This window comes from Strix uralensis, chromosome 6 (assembly GCF_047716275.1).
Source record: "Strix uralensis isolate ZFMK-TIS-50842 chromosome 6, bStrUra1, whole genome shotgun sequence".
NCBI lineage: Eukaryota > Metazoa > Chordata > Aves > Strigiformes > Strigidae > Strix > Strix uralensis.
In genome coordinates, this window is record NC_133977.1 from 21,009,279 (window position 1) to 21,025,801 (window position 16,523).

The window sequence follows — 16,523 nt, forward strand, 5'->3', positions numbered from 1 at the left end:
AAAAGAAATTTTAAAATACAGTGATTATAGAGCTTCAGGGTCTGACATATATCTGCTCAACACTGAAGATCTTATTTATTAAAGATAGGCTTTGTATGAAAATTTTGGAAAATTAGGACCCAAAGATGTGCTTCACTAAATGTTTAGTGGAAGAGCTTCTGGCAGAATATGTATTCACGACCATGATAGGATTATCTCTGGCTATAGCTTTGGCATGGGCTCTTTCTGATTTTACTGTTAGAGAATTACAACTTTTGTTATGTATTAGAATCTTATTTTTAAATCCATGGGTGTTTGGCATCCTTTGCAGAAAAAAATTCCTGTGGGTAAGTGGTTCCTGACATAACTGAGCTATTTGATATTTACATGTGACCATCATTATGGTTTCAGATCCTCTTACAAAATTTAAATAAGGTGCCTGAATAGCCTACAGAGGGCTCTTACAGGTCTTTTTTTCTTTAGTTGCCTTGTCTGAAGGAAGTCAGGATTGGTTACAGTTGAATTTCTTCTTATTTTTTATTTCCCATCAGTGCTGTATTTGTCTAAAATTTCTCCGTCTTAACCGTTTTAGAGTTTAGTTAACTCTAATGCTGCTACTGTGATTTTGAAGAGCAGATTACCAGCAGTGCCCAAGAGAGCTGCTCTCCTCCAGATACACTGTGTAATGTCCTCTGTGAGGAAAGAGGACCCAATTTTCCCTGTATGAGAGGGGATTCATTACTGATGGCGCTGACCACACACACAGCCTCTGTCTCTTCCAGGCTCCCTAGCTTGCAGGCTAAGTACTGCTGCCACACACAGTGTATCTAAATCTTAGTAGGGGTTAAGCAATCTTGGAAGAGATTTCTGACTGCACGCTTGGCAAAGGAACTCTTTGGGGGAGGAGGGTGAACCTCACCCCAAGTCCTCTGCTGGTTTTCTTCACTCCCATACTAAGTTACTGCAGTGTTCCCTATTTGGGACTACAAAGTGCTGTTGAACCTCCAGCTGATACAAGCAGTCGCTGTCTGCCTGCTAAGCAGCTTTTCATACCTGGATCGTGATGACACCCGTGATGCCCTCAAACAGAACATCCAGCGGGGAAAAAAGCACCCATTGCTATGCATCCACATGCAAGAGCAAGGGGCACATTGTGCGGGGCTCTGTGCAAGCCTGCGACTGTGTGCTGGGGAGGAAACTTCCCACGGCAGAAGTCTCCCACTGCAGCCCTTGCTGCTGCTGACCGTGCCAGCGTGGGCAGCTGTGGTATTGGGTGGGCAGACCCTACCTGAGTGGTGAGGTGAGGCAATTGGATAGCTTTGTGCGGGTTTTGCTGCCAGCCTGGGCATAAAGAGCTTGTTTAGTTAGGACATGTATAAAGAATAATAAAAATAGCGAAAGGACAGATAGGGGATTGTGTTTGATAGTTTTGAGTTTCTCTGTTTTCTAGTAACAAATGTTGTTTTTTTGTTCTTCCTAAGTTCCTCACAACGCCACTTTACCTAGCTATTGCATTTCTTGCAGGTGTCGCAGCATAAGCACAGAATCAGAAATGTAGTGAGGACCTCAAGAGAGTGCCTAATCTGACCTTTTGCATGGAGGCTAAATCAAGATGCTTGATTGCCTGGCTTGTCCTTCACAGGGATATTAGTGCATAGAAACTAGTTCCTGGGCTGCCTTACACACCTGTGGATATGCACATTAAAACTATCTGTTGGTTACAAGCAAAGTGTAAAGGGCAGCAGGCTGAACAAGGCACTGTGGGAAGGTCTCTGGAGTTGGTGTTTTTCACTGGCATCTATTAATAAGTTGGGGCTAAAACCTCTAGTTTGAGGAAAAGGCCAGCAGAGAATTTTACAGTTGTAGACAAATATCTAAAAGGATTTGGCTCATTAAGCATTAGCAACAAATTGCACAGGAGTGCCTGAATATATTTTAAAAACAAATAAAGTGTAAGTTAAATACACAGAGGGCTTTTTCACTCAAAGGATAAGTAAGAATTTTCTCATTTCTTGCTAAAGGTCTGCAAGCAGATGTTTTAATGGAGTTCAGGAAAGGTGTACAAATAGATATATGTATATAACCATTACTTAGGCAACCATTTCATCTCTGGAAAGATTCACTGGCTTACAAAATTGAGGAGAGAAATTAATGCTTTCCTGGGACCTATGGGTGATCTAAACTTTTTTTTCCTCAGTGCTCCCGTGACTCTGCTACCTGTATTTCTGTTTTGTGAAGAAAGCAGTTAAGAAACAAGTGATAGGCTTGAGATCATTCCAGTCAGTAAGTGTTCAGACTTGAAGTGGAACTGGGAATGATGGGTCTTGGTCTACTCATTTTATTGCCTCTGCCTTTTCTTCCTATGGCACTCTGTATTGTAAACATATGACTCCTGTATGGCAGGAATCTTGCTCATCTTCATTAAACTGAGGGAGGTGTTAAAATGCTGCTCTGATCAACGTTGGAGAAAATACCTGTTTGAGCAAAAAATTGAATATCTGTATCTGCCTACGAGTTGCGATGATGCTGTTAGTATCTTGAAGTGACTTATTCTCTTACATCTGGTATCTGATATCAGGGTGCTTCTTGCCTAATAGCCTTGGAGATGGCCATTCTGAAGTTCTAGAATGGTTCAACATCACACAAAATTATAAGCCAATATGTTTGTGTAAGATATAAATGCTTGAACACTTTTACAGTTATTTGTTTGAAAAGTTTGGGGAAAAAAGTAAATAATGCTTAGCATTGCCATTCACAGTGCTACAAATATTTATTAATCGCTGAGATTAAATTACAGTATAGTGAAATGAAGGTATGCATATATAGTCACTCCTTTATGGACTCCTGACAGCAATTAAAAAAACCAGTCAAACTTAGCTAATCATATAAAAAAAAAAAAAAGCTCTTTTCCCCTCCATGCTGTAGTTAATGGAGTTCTGCAAATGTATTGTAATGTTTGCTTTATAAAGAAGGGATACCGTACATTTATTTTACTTTATTCAGCTTATTTTTTCTGTTATTCTCAGAATAAGGAGGCACTACAGTTTGCATCAGTAAGCACTACTTATATATACATTGGATTTAATAATATATGAAGATAATCCTTCTGGCTCAGGTATGAAGTTTCTTACATAGCACATGTACTTGGGAATGATCCTGGCTCCACTTTTTAGATACCATTGTTCCCCTGTGAAAAGTCAATGAACATTCTGCACATGCAAATAGGTTTGGCTGCTGTGGCCTAAATATTGTTAAAAATCAACAATGATGGTGAACTGTTCAGAACTTCAGCCTCCTGTGCAAGGGTCCTACACAAAGGCCTTTGTGAAAATGCTTCTGCAAACTGTGAAGCATGAGAAAGGCAGAGTGAGCTGTGTCTGATAGCAGGGTCCAGCCCAGTCTGTGCAGATACAGGTGGCTCCATGCTGCTTTTGTTAAGTTGCCCTTGATACTGTTCGAGATTGTATTCAAGCACTGTGTACAGCAGCTATGAACTCGGCAGTTGTGAAGCACTTTTTAAAATTGTCACAAGAAAATTAATCAAGAAAAAGCAATATTAACAATAGCTTTGTTATTCCTTCATTGTGGTGTTTATCCCAGCAGTTAAGCTCCCATTTACTATCTGATCTACCTGTGAGAAGAGGTAGTCTTTATCTAGGACAATTTGCAGTACAAACCAAGAAGGGTTGATAAAATAAAGGCTTATTCTTATGTCCTTTGTTCTCTTATTTTCTCCTTTTTCTGCTTACATTAGAAACTTGTTAGGGTTGATGGACATGCCTTGCTAGTTGGGCAAAGCATGACACAACTGATTAACAAAAATACTGAAAATTGGGATCCAATACAGAGTAATGACGGGATATAGTCTTTATTAGGATTTACCCTATGGGGGGAAAAAATAAATTGATGAGGAAAAATAAAAGGTTAATAAAGGGTTAAAAATGGGAAGATTTATTAATAGAGTATTCTAAACCATAAAGTGGCACCTTTCTAGTTTCTGCTTTGGTCTGCATTTTCTTCTGTGATTTTAGAGGAGAGAAGATTACTTTACACTAACTACTGTTGTTGATATGAAAGAACTCAGATTTTTTCACTTGTTTTGGAGCCTGCTTGGTGAATTTCCTTGAAATCAGTGAGGTTTGTGCAGGTCACTAATCTCAGATAATTAGTTCTGGAGTTAAGCCAGCTAAAGGGAAGCTCATCTTTCTCTAAAGTAAGCAAACAGCATGACAAGGGAGGGAGAGGTCTGGTGATCTGCGCTTTAATGCTTGTTTCTGAGAATTGAATTTTGTATTTGTTATGTGAGAAAAGAATCCAAGTCAGAACTTGGCATGCAAAGAAAGAGCATAATGGGTCTTGCCACTACAGTGGACTACTGACACTGTCCATAAATTTGGGACTGGGAGGAATAAATGGCTAAGAGAGAACTACGGTGCAAGTTTGAGAAAAACGTGGGAAGTCTTCTTTCATTTCAGTTTAACTCCTTTCAAAATTGAGATACTTAACTGTATTAAAAGCACAATCCAGAAACAAAGTTTTTAAAAATCAATGCTTTATTTCCCAAGATCTTGGGCTGAAGAAAAAGAGCAGTTCTGCCTGTCTTTAGTACTGTCCTTTGTTTCAGAACAGGACGTGCTTTTAATCTGGTGGTAAAACTGGTGTCGCTGATCAAAGGGCATCATCTATTCAGCTCAGAGAGGTAAAGGAGGCAGTGGCAGAGCGGTTGTCAAAGGGTAAAAATTTCTGAACTCTTAGATCCAAACCAAAAAGAGATTTGCCTGAGTGAGGTCTTCAGGACTGGGCCCATTGAGAAATGCATACTGACAAATGCTCTCACACTTCGTTGTAGAGCAAGACCAACGCTTGTACTACAGCTTTAATTTGACCTATGGTCAGGGTATACCATGGTTCTTTTTTTTCCCCAAAAGCATGTGTGATTTTGAGCATTTGAGGCTGTTTTGACTCTGTTTTCAGAATTACTGTATCCCCTTGACTGTCATTGATTTTGGATTAATTTGTACATATTAAGGATCTAAGAACTCTCAGAAGTCTCTGGGTAGATTGCTAGAAAGTGGATTTCCAGAACAAGAGGGATTTTTCTGAAAACATTCACCAGGGTGTTGGACAACTGCTGAGAGAAGAATATCTGTGGGGTCTTTTTTCAGTAGAAGCTTCACAGAATACCAGTTCACAATGAAATTGTCATCAGATACTTGTACAGATGTCAATTAGAAAGTCTAGAATGTGCATCAGATACAGTGGATCAAGAAAATTTACATAAAGCTTTCTGTTGCTGAACTAGGGAAGTCTGTTAGTGACAAACTTTAGTGATAGACCTATGCGATAGGTCTATCTCAAATTTGTTTATCTACTTTTTGTATGATAGATGTATTTCAACTGATGGAGGCTTTAAGTTTTTGTTAACATCAGTGATGACGTAGCATATACTGTAACAATCATATTTTTTCTGTCATGGATCATTTAATTATGTTAATATCTTGATAGAAAATGTTGTGTGGCAGAGCCTCTGTCACCCAGGGACCCTCATGGGGTTCTGTTATTTCCCATGAAAACCTAAAAAAGAAACTACAGGAGACAATGCATTCTGGTAGAAAATAACAACTGACTGCTCACTAGAGTAAGCAGATGCAGCAGCATTTAATGTATCTTTGCTGTAGACTTTAGAGCCTCTTTTCCATTGAAGTGGCATGTGCTGGGCTTTCTTTAAGTCACTGTTATTGCAGAAGAGGGGGTCATAACTGCATACTGGATCAGACAATTGTGGATTTCTTGCTTCCAGTCTTTCTGCTTTTTGGTAACAATCATTTCTTGGTAGCCTGATGGTGACCCTGGGATAATCACCGTTGTAGTTAATTACTTCAGGGAGCAAACATGGGATTAGATCATTTGTGATTAGTGGGTCTGGAAATGAGAGGAGGCCGATAGCTTTGTACGTGTGTGCAAACACACACATGTGGAAGTGGACCGTTTGCTCTTTCACTCCTCTCTCTCAACTACTGAAATATTTGACACTGCTGTAGTAAAAAGGGTGACGCTGACATCAGGGTGATGGGTGCTTTGCCTGCTGTTGTGAATATGTAGTCAGTCATATGTACAAGTAGCTGTACTTGTAAAGTTGTAGTGGCAAGTTGTTGTGATGACTATTTCAAAAGATGGAATCAGACTCATTAAAAATCTAGGTCTGTATCTCAAATCACCATATGGATATCACTATAGCCTATTCAGTAGCTTACAACATATATTTGACCCTATTTGAGATTTATTGTATGAGAGAGCTTCTTTTAATTGTTCGTAAATACTAATAGATCTGAATTTTACAAACTTTGGCTCACGTGTGGGTGCATACGGTATGCACTTCTAGTGTGTCTGCCAATGCAGAGCCATATGCTATTTTTGACATTCTTGATTATAGTGTGGTTAATGTATCAGCAGTACTTCTGCTGCATTAATAAACAGCATTTATTTCTGTATGATCTGTACCAGTTTGGGTCTGAATACACAAATATGCAAGTTTAAAATTCAATTTCTACCACTCTATTTCCAAGTAAAATATTTAATAGAAAGTCAACAATTAGGCACAGCAATAAGCGTATTTAGTTTCAAATATGAGACAGTTGATGTCATTAAAAGAGTTACAAATGCTCTTTGCATATAATTAGCCTTGTGTTTAGGCCCTAATATTTCAAAGACTTGGATGCATGTTAAATCAATGGAAATATTAATATATGAAAAGTTAAGTAAATGCATAAATGTCTTTGCAGGATTGGGAAGTAATTAAGTGGAATGTTAAAAACCACCGTTGTGATCTTATCTAATCTAAAAGGGTGCAGTATTAATGCTTGCCATTGTAGTTGGTTGTACAAGTGCCACTTTCACAAACACTTCTATATATGAAAAACATGAATATTTTAAAGGAAAATACTCAGAGACTGGTTGAATAGATTTTGCATTTTTGCTTTCAGCATTAAAATGTGCTGTTACCACATTAATTCCCATCTAAGTGAACAGTAGCAATATGCTGCTGTTTCACTGTGTATAAGCTTGGTGGCAGATTTTTTTCATCAGTGGCCAGGAATCGTTTTCTTGTTACTCCATTGAATTAAAAAGGTATTAAAAAAGAAGCAGCTCTGCTTGCTGTAGAGAGACAGTTTGTGATGTTACCAGTGTTGAGATACTGATATTTATTCTGAAGAGCAGAGAATTAAGTGCTCTGCAAAGGAGGTCTGGGGAAGATGGCCAAAGTTACCCTGTCAAGAGCAGTGATGTAGTCGGGACGGTCGTGCTACTCTACTGATTGGGTGTGCGACATTTTTTATCCCCTTTGTCAGCTGTTCATATGTGATTTTTTTTTTCACCTGTTTAAAATTTATGAATAACATTTATTCCCATTTTGAATAGTGTATGATCTTTAGTTAAATAGTGCTATATAAATACAATCTTGTTATCTGGTATATAAGAGGGTAATAAGATTTCCTTTAAATACTTATTAGCTGGCTTCTTAAATGGCTACTTTGAGGATGCAACCACTTGTGTCTGGTAAGTGTAAAATATCAGCCATTGAAAAAGCCTTTTCCTGAAAAAGGATAGCTTTTGAGTTTTAGCAGTCGCCAAGCAATTGATTATGTCTTCTGTTTTGTTTTTACAAAAATAGGTGGTGCTGTGTTATGTTAATTCTGATTCAAAGGGCTCTAGCTGAAGTCATGGCCCGGTAATTGAAATACCTATGCATTAAAAATATGAGCACAGTTGTCTTTCTGCTGTTAACTGGGCATGTTAGAAATATAATCTTGAATTTATACAGTTAAAAACAGAATGAAATTCTTATGTGTTCTGTATTCAAAATACAGCTAATATCACAGATATTACCATCCAATATATACGACTCGCTGCATGACGCAGTTATGCTTGTTGAAATGAATCATGCCTTTTTAGTTTAAAAAAATGCTTCATTTGTATCTGCATACCTGCTAGTGACATCATTATGTTTAAAGATTTCTGCAAATCCTGTAATAAGCAGTAGTTGATAAAACAAAATGTTCAAGATACATTTAAGATGTCCTGTGCTGTATCCTCCTGAAAAAAAAAAAAAAAATTCCAGACAGAGCAGTGTAACTCTTCTGAGGAAGTTTTCCCCTGTATCTCAGAAGTAAACACTTCTCTCCATTTCCCATTCTAGCAGCAATATTCCATGAGAGCTGGTGGTGAGCCCAGGCTTATTAGATGCTGAGCAGAACTAGGATTTTTCTGAGGGATTGCCTGTTAGACAAACAGAACATTTTCCCCGAGAGATGCCAGAATTATGGAGGTGGTTACAATTCATTCTCTTTCTCAACATTAAAATTTTTTTCAGTATCAACATGGTTCACTTCAGTAATGTATCTAATTAAAAAAACTGATTTTATATTCTTTCTGACTTATTTCAAGTAATCACTTTTATGTCAACTAAATTTCAAATAAAAATGGAAAAACTAATTTTCAGAGGATCAATATCTGAAAAAAGATTTTAAAATTCTAAAAGTTTTTCAGAAGTGTCAGTATGACTGAAATAGCTAGAATGAAATTTTTCAGCCAACATGAATTTATTTAATTTTCAAAATCTGGAAAAGATAAATAACATGCAAAAGAGCCACTCTCCATCTGCCACTCATACTCAGTAGCTGTATTTAACATTACTGTAAATACTGATTTCAGAATGCTTAGCATGTTAAAAAAGTTAGAACCAAAGAACAAATCCTCCAGGGGGCTGAGAACCTACATAGAGTATTTTGGTATCTGTAAGTCCTATTTGCACAAATGGGAATATATCCTGAATTGATCGGGGTTTGTGTTGTTGACAAAACTGCTTTTTCCATCAGAAAATGACAGGTCATCAAAACAGATTTTTTTAATAGCAATTTTCCACTTTGATTAAATGTTGTCAAAAAGATTTTGCATCTGTCAGATGGGATTTTTCTTTAGAGCAAGAGGAATTAACAACATTATGAATAAGATGCCCATTTAGGGGGTTAGAAAGATATCAATTCATATCTTGCTTGACTTGGCTCTGCTTTGCGTTTTGTTTTAATGTTGAATAGAGATTAGTTTCAAAACCTCTACATTTTTCACAAAACATGATTTTTTTCCAGCCCTCTAGGTTTGAGGGCTCTGAGTAAGTGCAAAAGGTATTCTCAAGCTTATAAGACAGGAGTCAATGTGTTTATTGATGCCCTTGAGAATAACATTGTGTAGCAAGGATCAGTAAAGTGAATAATCAAAAAGTAGAAACATTTGAATGCATATACTAAATTCTGTGTATGTATCCTAAGGCTGGGTTATGGGTTTGACTGTAACTATTGTAAGCTAACTAATTTTAAATGAAATTTAAACTTGATTGAATCTCAGCATGAAGATACCAACATTCAAATTGATTCATTAGATGACCTGAATTCTCTGATAAAATTTACCAGCATGCACTGAGGATTTATCCTGGATGATGTTCATGTCATTAACAGGAACTACCACCAGCAACATACACATAATGTCAGCCCACGGAAAAAAGAAAAGACTATTTTAAACACTGCCGTTATTTAAAAAAAAGCAAATGCTCTATCATGTTAAATTTTTTTTTTTTTTTTTACTTATCACCTTACAAGTAGTATAACAGCCAGAAGGAAACACAATGGAAGTTTTTGTTGAGCAGAGTATGCTTGCTTCAAGAAGCTAGTGTGCCAATAGAGGCACACATCAAGTGAAGCTAACATACTGGGTGAATTATGTGTCCCATCACACCAATGACTGCAGAGCCATAAAACCACCCTAAGTGTTCTAGTTACAATCAATTACATCATGCTTTAATCACATTTTAATGATGTATTAACCAAGATTTCAACAGCAATTAGTTTAATGGGTGTTTGCTTTTTTTAAACTATTTTAACTGTGGCTATAGCCAGTAAGATTAAAAAAAAAAAAAAAAAAGAGCATTGATTGTGACCTCTTTCTTCTCCAGCAATTTTTGTGATGGGACTGAAGAGAGATTTTTCAGTTGTTAAGCGTTCATGACTCTTAAGTAATAACGTGTTTGAATTTGCTGTGTGATTACATACTGTGAGATTTTTCTCACCTAGAAGGAATCTGCAAAATCTAACATACTACACTGGAAATAGTTAACACATCTCCCGTCCTTTAGGGCAGAAAGTATTACACTGCCTATTGATATCTAGGCAAAGATAAAAGAGAGAAACACAAAGTAAAATTATTAATCATGTTAATTGTTAATAGAAAGGTTCAGAAAACTTCTGCAGCTGCCCATAATATTCCCATTAATACACATTTTTCCATATAGAAAACTGACAAACGTCTCTGGGAATCCAGCTCCCTTTAAAGCACTCCTAAGAATATTAACAGATAAAGAAAAGAGATTTCACAGCAAAACCCACATAAAAACCCATATTAGGAATGATACCAAACTTAAAGAATGTTGTAAAATGAGCATGGAAAAATGTACAAAATGAATTCATGCCCATTTACATGCTTTCAGTCAGGCTACCAGATAACAAAGCCTCTGTCTTTGTGTTAACACTGCAGATTAGGTCAAGTTTTTACCCCTCTGAGCTCTTTTCCTGTAAATGACGGGTTTTGATGTGAAACAAGCAACATGTCAAAGCAAGTTGAAAGATGTAGGCATTTTATGCCATGTCACAATGACAGGCCGGTGAATATTTGGGCCATTAGGGGCTTATTAGTGAATAAATGACCAGATGGTTCAGTGATGCACAGAGATGGACAGAACTGGATGCTACTAATCAGCACTGTCTGTACTTGATGTCAAATCACATGACACAGTAACCCATGGATACCGAATAAAAGTTACCATTAGCAAGTCAATTTGATATCTGTGTGGTGTAAACAGACTTATAACTGCACTTCAGAGCTGCCTGTTGTTAAGAAGAAATAATGGTAGAGTATTTAAATAAACACACTCTACTCTTATCAAGTTATGATAAATATAAATAGAATTTCAATTCCCAAGACTTCCTTTTTAGTCTGAAGAGACTGTGGAAGGACATTTACATATTAGACTATCTCCACAGACAAAAAGGCTGGGCGGGAAATGCTGTAAAAGAGAAGCAAGAGACACTTTCTTCAAACACCATGGTTAGCAACATCAAGTGATGCTTTGTTTGTGCATTTGTCACAGGAATGCAAACTTTGAGAATAGGACCTGTTTTCTAAGGGGAGGCTGTTTGCATTTCAGTATATTCATGCTTTGATTTTTTTTCTGTTGATATATGTTTGCTTGCCACTACCTTAAATTTTCCCCCTGGGTTTTTGAAAATTTATTTTGACAAACCCTTGTTAGCAAGTCATTTCCAAAGCATTGCATCAGGGTTAGAAGTTTTGGGTGTTCGGTAAGGACCAGATCCTGACCCAGGAGCTGATCCTGAGCCACTATTGCAGAATAGGCAGAGCAGAGGGTGCGAGCCAAGGCTGGGGAGAGGAGAGGCTTCGCTGCTGCGCTGTATCTCTGTGCGCTTAACTGAAAGGAAGTTTTGCCTCGAATTTGGTGAAAGTACATTTGTGGACTGTAGAGATTTGGGGTATATCCTCATCTCCAAGCCCACAGCAAACACACCAGTAATGCACTTCCTTTAGGTAGAAATATATGCGTATCTGAGGCATATCTGGTTCTTTATAGCAAACGAGAACAAATGCAGTGTTATGACCAATGATTTTTAATGATGTACTAATGTGATTTACAAGGTGTTTTTAAATGCTGAATAAAACTTGTTTGAATTTTTCAGTCTGAAAAATCAGATGTAAATATATGTTATCCCTCTTCTGTAAGGTTGGTGAAATTAGCATATGAATTTTATGTAGCAGGTGAATAACGTAATAATATTTGGTGGCTTTAGCCGTGTTTAACCATGAGTTCCACTTGATCCCAGTTTTATCTCTCTTGCACCTCCTTTGTGGAAAGAATATGGAAGGAGTTTTATGGTATCAGTGGTTTCAAGTTAGCTGTTCCTGTGATTAAATAAGGAGTCAGGTAAGAATTAGGCAAGTCCAGTAACAGAAGCACTACTATGCGAGCAGTCAAAAATATGCTTGTATTCTGAACATACTACAAACTTGGATTAGTAAGAAATATATTGGAATGGATTAAAATTGTGGAATATGTTGCCTATTTTAAAGCCCCTATTGTATCAAAAATATATTTTTATACAGAAGACATAAAGATAATAAAATAGTATATATTTATTACACAGGGTTGTCCTTTGGGAACATAATGCCACACTGCTTATATTGCTATAGTAATTGTTGCAACGCTGAATTAGCCAAAGCATTAATATTTTTAACTGCATCTGAACCAGTGATCATCTGAAGATGTCTGGGGAAAAAGTAAAAGGAAACAGGACACACATAAAGGGATCTTTTGGCTGGAATTCATAATCTCATGATGTTATGGAGGCTAAGAATCAAAATGCGTTAGAGAAGTTTGTGGAAGAGAGCTCACCAGCAGTTATCAACAACAGTGGACTGGGTTTATCCTCCAGATCAGGAAACGTTTACACAATCAATTGCTGGAGGTTGGGAAGGACTACCACACCAAGGGTGTTCTTAGGTTGGTCTTGTTCCTTTAACTTTTACCTAAACATCCTACAGTGATCATTGCTTGCTTATTTTTATATAAAATTCTCCACCAATGTAATTTTAAAATCCCTCTAAGTTTGGAGGAAAAAGTGCTTTATAGCTTATCTGTTTTCCATTCTTTCTGATACTAGACCTTGAAATGAGACATGCCTGCAAGGTCTGAAAAACTCTGAAAAATGCAGTGGTTTACCCAAAAGGTTCAGCTGGCCATCCCTGAAACCTCAGACTGCATTTCAGTCTGAACTAAATTTTGAGTGAATCTGGGATAACGTCACTGCTTTGAGTAGAAGCCATTGCAATCTTGGTAGTTTCATCACAGGCTGAATTAGTTTATGCTCTTCTTTTACTAAAAAAAAAAAAAAAAAAAAAAAAGAGTTGATTTCTGTAGTTAAGAGAGTCTACAATGAGCTAAAGACCAGTGCCATATAAACTCATGTGAAAGCTTCTTTAACAATGTTCATTTATTTCCTGAAGGTTTTATTTCAAAAGTAAATCTGATGCACAGGGATTACTGCCCAGCAGATTCTTGCTGTAGCAGCTGCCCAGCAGATTCTTGCTGTAGCAGCTTTCCCATTCCAGTTGTGACAGATTGCTTTCTACTGATGGTTTTCTCTGGGTTTGCATAGTCAGTTGGCTATGAATTGGCAGTCCGATATAACTCTCTGTAGATGTTAAGATATTCAGAGGATATTTTTTTTTCTGAAAATAAGGATGTTGTCATCATGTTTTCTGTTGATGACCACAATGTTACTCCAAAAGAAACGCAACTTGTGTAGAGCAGTATTTACTTTATAGAAAGATCTCATTTTTAGAAAAATTGGTTTTGGATGGAAAGAATTTTTTAAGTAAATTACATGGAAAAACTTTCTGTATTGATATATGTAATATTTGCATGGCAGTAATAAATATCTTTGAGAAGAGATGCAAAATAGTTGTTGTCACTTATGGTGGCTGTCATGCCAGATAATGGTTGCCCAGTGGAAATGGTAAAAAGCCCTCAGCCAAAATAGAAATACAGCAAAAATCTGGGCGTCTGCAACCTCACTGCAAAATGTAGGTATCTGACAAAAGTATTGTAAGAAAGGATTAATGTGGGTATGCATGCAAATGTGATGGATACTTTCCCTTTGGCTTTTAGGTTTGAGGGCGCTTGCCGGTACCTTATTGTCGGCTGGAGATTGTGCAGAGTAATCAGAGTCTTTGGAAGAAACTTTTCACTCTCCTTGTTTGTGGTGCCAACTTTCCACCTGGCCTGTACATTTCAGATGAAGATTTGCTCTGTGGCTTGCTGGACACCAGCAACAATGCTGTGGTGATGTGTAGGACACAAGGTGCGTGCCAGAGCCCAGATTTTGCCAGGCCTTTGGGGGAAGACTGACTTGCTGTTCTTCAGTTTTCTGAACTCAGGTGTTACTCAGACCAGTCTAAGGTAAAATGCATTAAGTAGCATATATTTTTAAAAATTGAAAACTTGAAAATATAGCTTACAAATATTTACGAAACGCAGAAGTGATGACAAAAAAAGAAAGCTACATGTAGATCTGCTTAAACTAAGATTACACCTAATGGATCGTCCTTGTCTCTGTGAGATCTGGAACATCTACTGTATGGATATTAGGTGGAGTTCATCTCCATATAATTTCCTGTAAAGCTTTTTTGCTCAGTGGTGACTATCCTGAAGGAACAGGTCTGCGAGCAGTTTGGCAGGATGAATGTGAATTCCAGCAGCCTTCTGGCTGCTGAGAGGAAGAGGGTGATGGGACACTATCCAAAGCACACCTCCCAGTGGTCCAGCAGTAAGAAGGGAGCCTGAAAACCCAGAGAAGTAGGAAAGCCCCCCACAAAGCAGTCAGTTGAAAATTTTAGTGTATATTTAGTAATCTCTAATTAGACAATGGGCAAAGATTAGACAAATATTTTGGAGGACATATCTTGTGAAGTACTAACAGCTTTAGAGAAAGATTACAAAGAATGTCTTAAGTAATTATGTTTAATTGTGAGTCTTAGTGGACATGGAGAAAAATCTGCCTGCCCACTTCATGCTCATTTCTGTTCCCATTGAAGTCAGTTGGAGTTTTGACATTGCCTTTTGCAGAAAAATCCTGACCCTGTATTTAGTGCATTATATTGAATAATTGCAACATACCTGCAGAATGACAACGAAAAAAATTATGTCTTTGACCTACTGCCTCTGGTGGCTTTGTTATAAGTTTGCTTGAGGATGTAGTAGCTTTATATAAGCTGCTGCTTATTTACTAATTAATTTACCTCTGTATATATGAATAGCTCTTTTGCAGTGGTTTCCTAGCAATTCAATTCTGATATGCATCCTTTGTTTTCAGTGACAGGATGTGTGGGTGACTGGGTGTGCATGACCACAGGCTTCCCTGTCATCAAATGTTGGGATAATTTTCATGATTACCTGTTCTTTTAGCAAATTAATTTGAGCAAGTCTCCTATTTGTCTTATACCTTCAGAGGTTTGGGATTTGAGTCAAACTCCTATCAGAAAAGCAAAGCAGCTGATCATTACATCTCTATTCCATATCCCAGTTCATTTTTATGAAGTTTATAAAGGAAGATTTTTAACACTTAAAAAAATACATTGATTTAATTCTGCCTTGACAGAGAGGGTATTGGTTGGTGTTACTAATCCAGCAACCTCTTTCTTCTAATCACTGAGTTCTAGTCATGAAATTATTTCAGTATCAAAATATGCAAGTATATGTGTGTGTGTGTTTTTTATAAATGTGCATACATGCATTAGATAAGCTGCATATAGGAAACTATAGGATTTGCGTGGCAAGGTTTTGGTAGTGGGGTGTCTACAGGGGTGGTTTCTGTGACAAGCTGCTAGAAGCTTCCCCCATATATGACAGAGTCAATGCCAGATGGATCTGACAGACCTGCTGCTGGCCAAGGCTCAGCCCATCAGTGATGGTGGTAGCGCCTCTGGGATAACATATTTAAGAAGGGGGAAAAAAACCCCTGCAGAATGACAGCTGGAGAGAGGAGTGAGAATATGTGAGAGGGAGAACTTTGCAAACACCAAGGTCAGTGCAGAAGGAGGGGGAGGAGGTGCTCCAGGTGCCAGAGCAGAGATTCCCCTGCAGCCTGTGGTGCAGCCCATGGTGAGGCAGCTGTGCCCTGCACCCATGGAGGTTAACGGTGGAACAGAGACCCACCTGCAGCCCCTGGAGGACCCCATGCCAGAGCAGGTGGGTGCCCCAAGGAGGCTGTGACCCGATGGGAAGCCTGTGCTGGAGCAGGCTCCTGGCAGGACCTGTGGAGAGAGGATCCCACAGTGGAGCAGGTTTGCTGGCAGGACTTGTGACCCCACTGGGGACCCACCCTGGAGCAGCCTGTTCCTGAAGGGCTGCACACCATGGGTGGGACCCACGCTGGAGCAGTTTGTGAAAAGCTGCAGCCTGTGGAGAAGGCTCATGTTGGAGAAGTTTGTTGGAGGACTGTATCCTGTGGGAGGGACCACACGGTGGAGCAGAGGAAGAGTGTGAGGAGGAAGGAGCAGTGGAGACAACATGTGATGAACTGACCACAACCCCCATTCCCCATCCTGCTGTGCCACTTGTCAGGAGGAGGTAGAGAAATCTGGAGCAAAACTGAGCCTGGGAAGAAGGTAGGGATGGGGGGAAGGTGTTTTAAGATACGGTTTTATTTCTTGTTATCCTACTTTGATTTGATTGGCAATAAATTAAACTAATTTCCCTGAGTCAAGTCTGTTTTGCCTGTGACAGTAATTGGTGAATGATCTCTCGCTGTCCTTATCTCAACCCCCGAGCCTTTCATTATATTTTCTCTCCCTTGTGCAGCTGAGGAGGGGGAGAGCTAGACCTGCTTTGGTGGGCACCTGGTGTCTAGCCAGGGTCAACTCAC